This window comes from Clarias gariepinus, chromosome 19, assembly GCF_024256425.1.
Source record: "Clarias gariepinus isolate MV-2021 ecotype Netherlands chromosome 19, CGAR_prim_01v2, whole genome shotgun sequence".
NCBI classification, from domain to species: Eukaryota; Metazoa; Chordata; class Actinopteri; order Siluriformes; family Clariidae; genus Clarias; species Clarias gariepinus.
Genome location: NC_071118.1, coordinates 29,257,501 through 29,272,176, shown reverse-complemented (window position 1 = coordinate 29,272,176; position 14,676 = coordinate 29,257,501). Strand labels below are relative to the sequence as shown.

Here is a 14,676-nt window from a genome sequence, read left to right as displayed (position 1 = left end):
TTTTGGCATGAGGAAGATGGCGGCGTGGTTGGATTTACCAAACGGTGGACAAGATTGTGCCTTGTAGCCGTCCTTGACCGTTGTATAGCAGTGGTCCAGTGTCCTTTCGCCCCTGGTGGGGCAAGTGATGTGCTGATAAAAGTTTGGCGCTGCACGTTTGAGGTTGTCACTATTAAAGTTCCCCGCCACAATAAGCGCAGCGTCCCGGTGTTGTGTTTGTTGCTGTGTGAGTGCCTCATGCAGCTCGCATAAGGCAGTGTCCGTGTCCGCTTGTGGTGGAATATAAACGGCGCTGATTATGACCGATGTAAACTCCCGAGGAAGGTAAAAAGGACGACACATGATGGACAGTAGTTCCAGGTTGGGTGTGCAGGAGCGTGTGAGAGGAACAACGCTCGCGCTGTTGCACCAGCTGCTGTTCACCATTAAACACACGCCGCCTCCCCTTGACTTCCCCGAGTTCCGTGTCCTGTCCATGCGGTGAACCGAGAAGAACTCGGCTGGCTGGATGGCGTGGTCCGGCACCGCTGGGTTCAGCCATGTCTCGGTGAAGCAGAGGAGGTTGCAGTCCCGAATGTCTCTCTGGAACTTTACCCTGGCCCTGAGGTCATCGAGCTTGTTTTCCAGTGACTGGACGTTGGCAAGCAGGATGCTAGGCAGAGGTGTGCGGTGTGCACGGGCTCTCAGCCTGTTCCTGACGCCGGCTCGTTTCCCTCGAGGCCGCCGCTTCGCGTCGCGTCCTTTGTTGTCCCTCAGGATCTCACTCGGCCAGCTCGGATCCGGAGTTAAAAACGTCGAATTGTGAGTACATTGTATACCAATAGAAACAAGAGTGTCTCTATCATAACTAATGTACCCCATGGTGGTAATTTTGCTGGTTTTAAAACGCTGTAAACTAACTTAAAGAACAAAAACAAAGAAAAGGTGGTCGGAGCAGTCGTGACGGCAGCCGACCTCACCGGCGCCATCTTGGTTCATCTTGGTTCATCTTATACAGTCTTATTAGCCAGCTGTTTATGGGCGGGTCTTACCGTTTTGCCTCCTCATTGGCCAGTTACAAATAGAGACCTCTAGGCCTAAACTTCTATTCATACAGTTAATGTGTTTTTCTTTTCCTGAATAAAAAGCACTATAATGTTTACATTTCTCAGTTGATTTCAGTGAGGTGTTACACACTCGAACCTGCTCTGGCTGTCAGAACATTTCTGCTGTAAATAAACACCCGCTGTGTCCCGCTGCTTCAGTTGATGGAAGTAAAAAGACACTAATGTGTTGTTATCTGTAACAGAGCGCTGGGTGTGTTTCGCTCGTTCTGTAGATGTGACGTTGCGGTTCTTCTGCTGCGGAGAGCAAATTAAAGCATCCAGTCCGAGGTGGTGCTGAGGCCATCACTGAGCCCATCAATGTTCTTTTTCTAACATAATAAAAGCTGTGTTCAAGCACAAGTTCATACACGGGTGGAAGGGGAGATGTTATTGTCTCACATCTTATGTACTATGTATTTAAACCCTTTATTCCCTTTAAAGCCGCGTTATGAGAGTTTCCCCTGAAATGATGAGTGGAGAACCTGAAAGCTTTCTTAATGTCCTGAGAGTGTTCTTCACAAGTTTCACTCCGCCTTTAAATTCAACTTTTTTTTTCCCTTCTTTAAGCGTTTATCAGTTTACAGTGTCGGTGTAAACGTCCAGCATCATTAGCTTCCATTCCGTCCACACACTCGACCGCATCCGTCATCCGCAGTGTAACCCGGCACCTGCCGTGTCTGTGGTCTGGAACTGAATCGACTGTGAATCGGAACACTGTTTACTCTGAAAGCCTTTTAGCAACACACTTTTATCGCTGCAGAAACTGGTGCAGAGAGATGGCGTGACAGATTTTATAAATCCGTCAGAAAGCGAGCGAGCACGCAGACATGTGTGGAGCAGTCACGGTTTAACAGATAACAGCGGGACGAAGACGAGCAGGTCCGAGCGAGGCTGAGTGAACGGGACTCACGTGGAGCTGTAGATGTGTTTATCACTGAGTCTGTAGATACTTTAATCATTTGTTTAAGTTTTTTGTTTTTGTATGAGGAGACTTACTCATGTAAACTCAGGTGCTGACACTGGAGACTCCTTCTATACAACAATAATCATTTAGGGCTCTTCTAGACCTCATAGAAGTATAAAATAGTCAAAAACAAAATAGTAAAAAAAAATACAACAGTAAGTGGCACAGTAGTGTAGTGGTTAGTCCCGTGGTCTTACACCTCCAGGGTCGAGGGTTTGATTCCTGCCTCCAGCCTGTGTGTGTGTGTGTGTGTGTGTGTGTGTGCATATGTTATCTCCCCGCTTAGTGGGTTTCCTCCCACAGTCCAAAGACATGCAGATCAGGGTCATTGGTGTTCCTAAATTGCCCGCAGTGTGTGTTGTGTGTGTGCTCAGAGATGGACTGGCACCCCGTCCATGGTCCCCGTCCCGTCCTCATGCCTCCGGCCGTCCATGCTAGTGGGAATGAGTGCTTCAAATCAAATAAAAAAGGACGTAGTGAAAAACATTTAAATAAACAAACAAAAAATGGAATGTTTTCTTTTATTTACCTATCTTTTTGTAAGGAATGAAAAATAAGAAAAAAACTATGAAATGAAAAAAATGTGAAATGGAAAGTTTTAAATACAATTATTTAACTGTCAAAAATGTAATAGTCAAAAGATAAGAATTGATTGCTGTGAGAGGGAAAACAAGAAAAATAATACTAATATTACATAAAACTAGTTTTAAACATAAAAAAAAGTTTATATACAGAAAAAAAAATAAAGAAACTTTTATAAATATTAAAAACTCAGAATTGGACAAAAAAAACACATTTATGTTTAAACTTTTATGCTGATCACGAAGCTCCTGTTTGTTACTGATTGTTATTTATTTATTTTCTGAAAATAACTGTTTTCATTTCAGGAAAAAACAAACAATTCCACACACAGACTGGATTATGCATCTTTATTTAATTTGAGGCTGTTTTGACGTTTCCACGTGGTTGTTGAGTAATACTGTATGCACGTGAACTTACTGACGTGAAATTAATTCCATAAAGCGAAGAGCGATTTAAAATCCTGAGAATCATTCAGGTGAAACTCGTTTGAGAAATGATTCGTCATGCTGGAGCGAAGTTCCTCATTTGTAATGATCCACTGCCTCATTTGCATATGTAAATATGTTCATTGTGATAGGAAGAAAACATTTTTAGGCAAATCTTTCAGTAGTTTCAGCTTCAGGAGGAAAATAAAAGAAATCAATCTGTTATGTTGTAGATTCTGGTCTGTTACAGATTCAGAGCAGAAAATTGATTAATAATTACAGTTTTCTTGGTGTGTGTGTGTGTGTGTGTGTGTGTGTGTGTGTGTAAATGGGAGTCAGAAGCCCAGCCGCTGCTGCACTACGTGCAAAGTTTTGCGTGTAAAATCATTAAAACTTTAAAGGATATCGCTGACGAGGACCGAGCGCGAGTCTCAAATCCCTCACTGAAGATTCTTCACGTTTTATTTCGTTTTAAGGAACAGCAGCTGCGAGAGTTCTCCAGGTGGAGGCCGGCGTTCCGTTCTTCATTTACACCGCCATTACGCTAATGAACTTCGATCCAAACGAGCGCAGTAAGCACCGTGTTTAGCCGCTCGCTAATTGTGGTAATGGCCGCCGGTGCGCTTTAATGTTCCCCTGTTTCCTTTTCCGACCGCTTTGATCAAATATCAGAACCACAATAACCTTTTTACGCTCTCTCTCATTGCCAAGCTAATGAAACACGCCGCGGTTTCGTTCCCTTTAAGAGCCAACTGGCGGTGATGTGTTCTTACAAACGAATTAACAGCCGGCCGTAGAACCGTAGATTCGGGACTAGAGCGATGTTTTTCTTCATATCGCTCTTAAACTCCTCGAAAATAATATCAAGACAAATGAAGACATCGTGTACTGAAACACGAATCTGTTAATTAAGTGAATAAAAAGATCTGGAAAAACCCACGGTGACGTCACCCACAGGTTTACTGAAATAGGAGGTTAAAGCTCAGGTGTAGGAGCTCCGGGCGTCGCCATCAAGGCAGGAGCTGACTCCGCCTAAACCCTGGGTGATCCATAAATGGGCAAATGGGTGGAGAAAACAGAACCTAACTTTTGGTTGAAACACGCCCGCTTACACGGTGGGGTAGTGGTGCACCCCCAGGGTCTGGGTTCGATTCCCGGACAGGTTTGATTCTCATGTGCATGGAGTAGGCGTGTTCTCCCTGCGCTTGGTGGGTTTCCTCCCACAGTCCAAAGATATGCAGATTGGGCTAATTGGTGTTTCCAAATTGCCTATAGTGTGTATGTGTGGGTGTGTGCTGTGATGGATAAAGCGTTAATGTGTTAGCGTTGGAGCGTAAGTGTGTGTGCGTTAGAGCGTTAGTGTGTTAGTGTTGGAGCGTTAGTGTGTTAGCGTTAAAGCGTTAGAGTGTGTGCTTTAGAGCGTTAGTATGTTAGCGTTAGAGCATTAGTGTGTGTGCGTTAGGGCGTTAGTGTGTTAGTGTTGAAGCGTTAGAGTGTTAGCGTTAGAGTGTTAGTGTGTTAGCGTTGGAGCGTTAGTGTTGGAGTGTTGGAGCGTTAGAGCATTAGCGTTAGAGTGTTAGCGTTAGAGCGTTAGAGTGATAGCGTTAGAGCGTTAGTGTGTTAATGTTAGAGCGTTAGTGTGTTAGTGTTAGAGCGTTAGTGTGTTAGCGTTGGAGCGTTAGTGTGTTAGCGTTGGAGCGTTAGTGTGTTAGCGTTAGAGCGTTAGTGTATTAGCATTGGAGCGTTAGTGTTAGAGCGTTAGTGTGTTAGCGTTAGAGCGTTAGTGTATTAGCGTTGGAGCGTTAGTGTGTTAGCGTTAGAGCGTTAGTGTGTTAGCGTTAGAGCGTTAGTGTGTTAGCGTTGGAGCGTTAGTGTGTCAATGTTAGAGCGTTAGTGTGTTAGCATTAGAGAGTTAGTGTGTTAATGTTAGAGCGTTAGTGTGTTAGTGTTAGTGTGTTAGCGTTGGAGCGTTAGTGTGTTAGTGTTAGTGTGTTAGCGTTAGAGCGTTAGTGTGTTAGCGTTGGAGCATTAGTGTGTCAATGTTAGAGCGTTAGTGTGTTAGCATTAGAGAGTTAGTGTGTTAATGTTAGAGCGTTAGTGTGTTAGTGTTAGTGTGTTAGCGTTGGAGCGTTAGTGTGTTAGTGTTAGTGTGTTAGCGTTGGAGCGTTAGTGTGTTAATGTTAGAGCATTAGTGTGTTAGTGTGTTAGCGTTGGAGCGTTAGTGTGTTAGTGTTAGTGTGTTAGCGTTAGAGCGTTAGTGTGTTAGCGTTGGAGCATTAGTGTGTCAATGTTAGAGCGTTAGTGTGTTAGCATTAGAGAGTTAGTGTGTTAATGTTAGAGCGTTAGTGTGTTAGTGTTAGTGTGTTAGCGTTGGAGCGTTAGTGTGTTAGTGTTAGTGTGTTAGCGTTGGAGCGTTAGTGTGTTAATGTTAGAGCATTAGTGTGTTAGCATTGGAGAGTTAGTGTGTTAGCGTTAGTGTGTTAATGTTAGAGCGTTAGTGTGTTAGCGTTGGAGCGTTAGTGTGTTAGCGTTAGAGCGTTAGTGTGTTAGCGTTAGAGCGTTAGTGTGTTAGTGTTAGAGCGTTAGTGTGTTAATGTTAGAGCATTAGTGTGTTAGCATTGGAGAGTTAGTGTGTTAGCGTTGGAGTGTTAGTGTGTTAGCGTTAGAGCGTTAGTGTGTTAGCGTTAGAGCGTTAGTGTGTTAGCGTTAGTGTGTTAATGTTAGAGCGTTAGTGTGTTAGCGTTAGTGTGTTAATGTTAGAGCGTTAGTGTGTTAGCGTTAGTGTGTTAATGTTAGAGCGTTAGTGTGTTAGCGTTGGAGTGTTAGTGTGTTAGCGTTAGAGCGTTAGTGTGTTAGCGTTAGAGCGTTAGTGTGTTAGTGTTAGAGCGCTTTTTGGATTTTGAAGTGGATGAAAGTTTATTTTCTCTTTAATTACTGCAGCCATGTGATTGGCATATAATTAAAATCCAACAAATTAAACCTGAAGTTTCATTGCATTCCTAATTAATTTTATTGATTATTTTTTAATTAGGTAAAGAAGGAGAGTTTTGTTGTTTTTGTGTTTAATTACGTTTCAGGAACTAACTCAGGGTTAAGGGTTTGATTCCCACCGTAGGGTGTGTGTGTGTGTGTGAGTTTGCATGTTCTTCCCGTGCTTGGTGGGTTTCCTCTAGGTACTCCGGTTTCCTCCCACAGTCTAAGTTTCCAAATTGCATATAGTGTGTGTATGTGAGTGAGTGTGTGTGTGTGTGTGAGTGAGTGTGTGTGTCTGTGCCATGTGATGAATTGGCACCCTGTCCAGGGTGTTCCCTACCTCGTGCCCCTCGTGCCCCTTGTCCCCTGAGATAAGTTCTAGGCCCCCTGTGACTTTGTAAAGGATAAACGCTGTAGAGAATAAGTGAGAGCTTAAAATAAAATAATATATGAAATATTAAAAAAAGAAAAAAAATTATAAAAACAAAACAATGAAAATGAAACAAAAAGGTCAAATGAAAAATCTAAAACTTTATCTAAATAGTCAAACATTTAAAAATAATATATAATATAATAATATTTTTTATATAAATTGGCAAAAACATTATAAATAATACATATATGCAGAAAAAATAAACCACTAAAATAAAAAATGCCTAAGTGGTCAAAAAGGAAAAAAAAGGAAATAAAATTGCAAAAATAAACAAATAAATAAAACAATGCCAACTAGTTCAAACAAAAACAGAAGAATAATATTAAGAAAGTAAAAAAAAAAAATATATATATATATATATATATATAATTAATAGGCAATAATAAGACAAAACAAATAAATTTGTAAGCACATTGAAGAATGTTCTGTGGCTTTAATGTTGATAAAAATCATTTAGCTCTTTGTTTTATTTTCTTTCTAAACATGTTGTTGCTTTATACTAATGCTAATGCTAAGAGCCGTTCTGTGTGGAATCTGTCATGTGTGTCCGTGTAAAAACTTCTTCACTAGACCTCTAATAACCTCAGAGCTTTCATTGTTTTACATCAGTTACCACGGCAATGTGTGTGTGTGTGTGTGTGTGTGTGTGTGTGTGTGTGTGTGTGTGGAAATTTAAGGTGGTGTTATGAGTTTTCTTGTTGCCTGGAGACACAGACGGAGACAGAAATGTGATAATGAGAATAAATAAATAAAAGTTCTGAGTGACGGGGGAAATAAAATATATATACAGTATAGAACTTTTACAGCTGAAGGGTGATCAAAGAAATTCTAGTGTAAAATTCTACAAACGATTTAAATAAAGGACTTAAACCAATGAAAGTTGACTTACACAATTGACTTTATTCCTTCGAGTGATGAAGAATATTTACGTAATCCAGAAAATAATAATCACGAAGACGTTTAAGTGAAGATTCAGTGAAGAAAAAGAGAGCGGTTTAAGTTGGAGTAGTAATGTTTAGGGTGTTGATTGATTTATAATGTTAACTCTGTGGGGTAACTTCATTAGAGATACACTGAGCGTCTCACTTTGAACACATTTAATCTGTTGCTTGATTAACATTACAGCTCTCTGTGTGGGGGTTTGGGTTCACCGTCACGTTTATTAGTCTATACGCTGGACTTCAGTGGAGGTTTAGAGCAGATTTAAACAATTAAAACGAGGAAGGTCACTAGGGCAAAAAAAGCAAAATAATAAAAAGACAAATGAAAATAAACCTGCAAAGTCAGCATATAAATAAATAATAATGAAAAGAAATGTTACTGTTGCTAATCCAAAGCTAACTTCTCAGTTTTAAATAAAGTTTCCTTAATGCTGATTAGACTCTGAGGAATTTGATGAATCAGTGTACTTTAAGGACAGATTAATGTTACCTAGCATTAGCGCCATAGCTAACCCATGTCGAATACATTTACAGCTAGCACGTGTCTCTCCGCTCAGCAGAGCTGTTTATATTTCCGCAGTGTAAAGCGTTCATGCGCTCCCTCGCCGCTCTCTTCCCTCAGCTGTCGTCCTCTTTTCCTCTCCATCTCTCTTTCTTTCTCTCGTTCTGCCCGAGCCAACTCCCCCCGCTTCCCCTACTGCTCGCATCACTTCCTCCTCTTCTCTTTTTCATCCCCATGAGCATGGTCATCATCATCGTCATCATCATCATCATCATCATCATCACTGCGCTGTTCCAGAGCTCTTTGATCAGCTGCATCCGAAACCACTCGTGGATTTTCAGCTGTGAATCGAAGCAGCTTCCTAAAATTTCCGTTTCCCCGGCCAAGATTTTTAATTAAAGATTCGGGACGGGGCCGAGCAGCTGGAGACACTCGCCGCAGAGTCACGGAGTGGGAAACTGGGGGGCTGAGTACACAAACTAGCACGCAAATTAAGACGGAGTTTTTGGTACAATACATGAGTATCAGCACTCAGGTGAAGATTTTAGTGTGTGATAATGTTAGCGTTATAATTGTAATAGATAAATGAAGAAATAAATAATGAATTACAGAATGAATAAATGACTCTCTAGATCAAGGAAGGAATTTATATATATATATCTTCTTCTTCTTCGTTTGTCTTTCAGCTGTTCCCTTTCAGCGGTCGCCACAGTGAATCATCTAACCCTGTCCTCTGCTTTATCTTCTCTCACACCAACTAACTTCATGTCCTCTCTCACTGCATCCATAAATCTCCTCTTTGGTCTTCCTCTAGACCTCCTGCCTGGCAGTTCCAACCTCAGCATCCTTCTACTGATATATTCACAATCTCTTCTCTGAACATGTCCAAACCACCTCAATCTGGCCTCTGACTTTATCTCCAAAACATCCAACATGGGTTGTCCCTCTAATGAACTCATTATTGATCCTATCCGTCCTTGTTACTCCCAAAGAGAACCTCAACATTTCAGCCCTGCTACCTCCAGCTTTGCCTCCTGTCTTTTCTTCAACGCCACTGTCTCTAAGCCGTAGAGCATCGCTGGTCTCACCACTGTCCTGTACACCTTTCCTTTCATTTTTGCTGATACTCTTTTATCACACAACACACCTGACACTTTTCTCCACCCATTCCAACCTGCCTGTACCCGCCTCCTTACCTCCTTTTCATACTCTCAATTGCTCTGGACCGTTGACCCTAAGTACTTAAAATCCTGCACCTTCTTTACCTCTGCTCCCTGTAGTCTCACCGTTCCTTTTGGGTTCCTCTTATTCACACACATGTATTCCGTCTTGCTGCGGCTAACCTTCATTCCTCTGCTTTCCAGAGCATACCTCCACCTCTCCAAATTTTCCTCCACCTGTTCCCTGCTCTCGATACAGAGCACAATGTCATCTGCAAACATCATAGTCCATGGATACTCCTGTCTTACCTCATCTGTCATCCTGTTCATCACCAGAGCAAACGAAAAGGGGCTTAGAGCCGATCTTTGATGCAGACCCACCTCCACCTTGAACTCTTCTGTCACACCTACAGCACTTCTCACCACCATCTTACAGCTCTCATACATGTCCTGCACCACTCTAACATACTTCTTTGCCACTCCAGACTTCCTCATACAACACCACAGTTCCTCTCTTGACACCCTGTCGTAAGCTTTCTCTAAATATACAAAGACACAATGCAACTCCCTGGTACCTTCTCTGTACTTCTCCATTAGCATCTGATGTACTCTTTCTAGGTATGAAACCATATTGCTGCTCACAAATGCTCACCTCTGCCCTTAACCTAGCTTTTACAACTCTTTCCCACAGCTTCATTGTATGGCTCATCAGCTTTATGCCTCTGTAATTGCCACAGCTCCACACATCTCACTTGTTCTTAAAAATCAGCACCAATACACTTCTCCTCCATTCTTCTGAAATCCTCTCACTCTCCAAGATCTTGTTAAACAAACTAGTCTGGAAACTAGAAAATCTACTGCCACCTCTCCTAAGCACTTCCACACCTCCACAGGTATGTCATCAGGACCAACAGCCTTCCCATTCTTCATCCTCTTTAAGGCCCTTCTCACCTCACTCCACAACAGTCACCTCTTCTACTCTTTGTTCTCTTTCATTTTCCTTATTCATTAACTCTTGAAAGTACTTCTTCCATCTTCCCATCACCCTCCTGGTACCTGTCAGTACATTTCCATCAGTATCTGTCACCCTATGTTCCTGCCTCTTCTGGAAGTAAGTATTCACTACTGCCATTTCCATCCTCTTTGCAAAGTCCACCACCATCTGTCCTTCTACATTCCTGTCCTGAAGACCAAACCTGCCCATCACATTTTCATCACCTCTGTTCCCTTCCCCAACATGTCCATTGAAGTCTGCACCAATCACCACTCTCTCACCTCTGGGGATGCTCTGTATCACTTCATCTAAGTCTCCCCAGAATGTCTCCTTCTCTTCTAACTCACATCCTACCTGTGGGGCATAACCACTAACAACACTGAACATCACACCATCAATATCCAGCTTCATCCTCATCACCCTATCTGATACTCTCTTCACCTCTAGAACATTCCTTACAAACTCCTCTTTCAGAATAACTCCTACTCCATTTCTTTTCCTATCCACACCATGGTAAACAACTTGAACCCTGCTCATAAGCTTCTGGCCTTGCTACCTTTCCATCTGGTCTCCTGGACACACAGTATATCCACCTTCCTTCTCTGCATCATATCAACCAACTCTCTTGCCTTCCCTGTCATAGTCTCAACATTCAAAGTCCTTACTGTCACTCCTAAACTCTTACCTTTCCTCTTCTCTCTCTGCTTTCGAATACGCTTCCTCCTCTCCTTCTTCGACCAACAGTAGCCCAGTTTCCACCCTGTAGGTCAACAGCACTGGTGGCGGTTGTTGTTAACCCGGACCGCGACTGATCTGGTATGGGAATTGTGATTTGCATCATTGATTTGGCAAATGTTTCACGTTGCTGACACAACCCAGGCTTGGGACTGGCACAAGAAAACACTGGATTGCGCTGGATTATATATATATATATATATATATATCCTGTACCTGTTTTAGAACTGTGACCTTAAAAGCCTACTTTCTGTAAGCTGTTAAGGTCTTAACGACCATTCCACAGGTGCATGTTAATTAATTGATTATGGTTAATTGAACATGCATGGAAAACATTGTTTAAAATGTAACTGTAAAGTTATTTGGATTTTTACAACATTATTGTTGAAATACACAGTCCTGAAAAAGGGACGTTTCTTTTTTTGCTGAGTGTATATATATATATATATATATATATATATATATATATATATATACACACACAAAATAATTAATAGAATATTCCAGGGAAGGTAAAAAAAAAAAATAAACACGAAAGTATAAAATAAAATAAACAATACTAAGATGAAAAAAAGGATGTAAATTACAAAAAAATAAGAATATTTTATACATATAGGTATAATAAAAAAATAATTAATTAGGACAATGCAAATGAAAAAAACACAAAAATAAATATTAAACAAATTGAAGTATACTAAAAAGAAAAAATATTTATAAATAATATAAATGTCAATTTGTACATATTGTTTATAATCAAATAAAATAAAATGGAATTATACAGCTCTGTGCTTCCATGACAGGAAAAAAAATCATGACAGAAAGTGATCCTATTTTGACTCTAGAATTAGTTTTAATTTAACAGAATGTGTTAATTCTCCCGCAGTAAAAGCAAGATGAGTGTCAGGTGTGTGTGTGTGTGTGTGTGTGTGTGTGTGTGTGTGTGTGTGTGTGTGTGTGTGTGTGTATCTGCGGTGTTCAGGATCGTTAGGTCTAACGGTGATGCGACATTAAAACAGAAAGGAGCACTAACGAGGTTTTTGAGGCAATATTATGAAAAGCTAATGTGCTAACGAGGCTTTCAGCTAAATGCTAATTCCTGTGATGGGACGCAACAGATTCTACCGCAGATAGTTTAGCAGATATGACAGATGGAGGACGTGTGCAAAAAAAAAAAAAGATGAACAGTATGAAATCTTCAACATCATCATCATCATCATCACTAAGAACACTACATGAACAGAAACACTTGTTGTCAATCCTTCTTGCAAAAGCTAACTCAATAACAAGTTTTTACACTTTATTATTAATGCTAAAACCTTTTTTTAGGTGAAGGCTAACTTGCAGCCCAGTGTGTTTTTTTATGTTTTATGTTTTCAGGTATTGCTGTTTTTTTAAGACAATATAGCCAAAAGCTAACTCGCTAACAAGGCTTTTTAAGACCTAAACTTTAGCTAAATCCCGCACGGTGCTGATCTGTGCTTATTTGCCCAAAAATTCAGGGCTTTCTGACTAAATGCTAATTTATTAAACTGTGTTGTAGTTTTTTTTTTTTTTTTAAAGAAGCTAGCTTGCGAGCAAATACCTATAAGGATTTATTAGTTTGTTAAGACTTTATGACTCCTAACTTTGTCTCTTTATTTTATCCCTTACTAGCATCAGTACCCGTCATTAACAATTATAGAGTTCGAAATATTCAAAAGGTTAACGCTAAAAATGAGCTAATTAGCTTAAATGTAATCAGTGATATACTGTAACTTATAGTTTTGATAATCAGAAAGTGAATCACAGATGAGAAATGGAAAAAGTAGATAAAAGGATAAAGATGAAGTTTTGTCTTAAAACCACTCCAGCGTGTTAAAATTCACTTATACCACTTCAGCGCTGTTATTTCAGCCAAAGTGAAAATATGAACTAATCCCAGTAAAAATATTCACTTTATCTTTTCTAATTAATATCTATTGGTGCAGGTGTTTGTTTACATTGAGACAGGAGCGCATTAGTAGATTATTATAAAGTAGATTATTAAATCCGTTTTGATTTGGTGCAGGTTAAACTGATATCTAAGTACTGCAGCAGTTTCATTACATTCTGTTCAGCGGTTGATTTAAGACGCACCCACAGTTTGACACGTGTGCAGTACGCTGTGCGGTTTATAATCTGGCACAAAACTGTTCTTATATTCCCAGTATATAATCCTTCTACTCAACATGTTGATTTCACGTCTGGTGCAGGGTTTAGTTTTCATAGTGTTCGTCCCATTGTTTTGGACTGAGCCGTGGTGTGTGTGTGTGTGTGTGTGTGTGTGTGTGTGTGTGTGTGTGTGTGTGTGTGTGTGTGTGTGTGTGTGTGTGTGTGTGTGTGTTGAGGATTGCAGCGGCTTGTATGTGCGTTACGGTCATTCCTGTGTCTTCTGCATGCTCTGTGTCTACACGGTAAACTATCACGTTTGTTGGCTCTGTTGAATGATGCGTATCATTACTGTTTGCCCCGCTTGTGGCAAGAGCTTTAAATAAGTAAAAACAACCGCTAGATGCTGTGAACCAAACAGACAGACAGACAGACAGACAGACAGACAGAAATTTTTAGAGACAGGTTTCTGGTCCCCTAGTATATGAAAGATGAAGATATCATTAAAAGAGTGAGTTCTGACCAATTCACAGACAAATCCTTTTTTTTTGTTTCTATAGATTATATTAATTATAAATAACTGTGATTATAAATAATACACAAAATGTAAAACTAAACGCTGGCTTGGTTTTGGAGGTTTTTTTAAATTAGAATTTTTTCGGAGAAATTATTGCTAAAAGCTAACTCAGGATTTAAGGTGACACTTGGGGTGTCACATTACTAATAAATGCTAATGTGGTAACGGTTTATAATGACTTGCTAGGTTAGATGATGTTGCTAAAAAAGGTTCTTTTTGAAAGTTTGTGATTATAAATATCCCCTCGTCTTGTCTAACAGCGGGCCGTTACACAACACTAACTCTCTAAACTTTTTAACTTGTTAAAAGCTAACTTGCTAATAAGACTTTTTAAGGCATTTTACGATGTTTTTATATTTAATCCTAACGTGCTACGGGACTCTTCTGACGAGTGACACCAGATGCTAAATCACTAGCATGTCCTTCTGACACCTAATCACTCACCAGTGCACATCATTAGCGAATGTGTGTGTGTGTGTGTGTGTGTGTGTGGACAGTGGAAGCTTAAGCGTGTGTTTGTGTCCTGAGGACTGACACTGTACTGTCGAGCGGCGCTGCACGCTGGATACTAATCCCTCCTCCTCCTCGTCTTCCTCATCTTCCTCCCGTCTCTCCTGCAGCTGTTTGACGACAGGAAGTGGATTAGAGACGTCACAAACGAGTGTGAGCTAATCGCTGCTTATGGTTTCTCCTGCGCACTGCAGAGCCGCGAGATTAGATTTGGCTCGCGGACAATCACTTTAGCACCCGAGTTTATGGCTAAACTGGTCTCTCTCTCTCTCTCTCTCGCTCACACACACACACACACACACACACACACACACACACACACACACACACACGCATACAGTACTGAGGAGCTGAAGGAAGTAGGGGTTAAAGGTCAAGGTTACCTTAAACACATTGTGTGTGTGATTTCCCTGCAGGAGTTTTTCTCCTGATTAAACCTTCAGTCATGTCACGTTCCTCCTTCACGTTCCTCCTTCACGTTCCTCCTTCACGTTTCCTTTAAAACTGTTAAGGATCCCTGTTTCCCCGAGGACAGATAAAGCTAAAAGGGATGAAAAGATCAAAGTAGTTTGGGGTGGGGGGGGGGGGGGTGTTGTCTGGATCATACCAGTTTTATTAAGTGTAAAGCCTTTTTATTCTTTTATTTCTTTCAGTTCTTTAATGTCTTC

At 40.7% G+C, this 14,676-nt stretch overlaps 1 protein-coding gene across 2 annotated transcripts in view; it reads left to right on the top strand.

Moving 5' to 3' along the window:
• The window catches only part of LOC128507893 (gamma-aminobutyric acid receptor subunit beta-2), a 70,341-nt gene that overhangs the window by 12,985 nt on the left and 42,680 nt on the right, over positions 1-14,676 (top strand). The window lies entirely within an intron of this gene.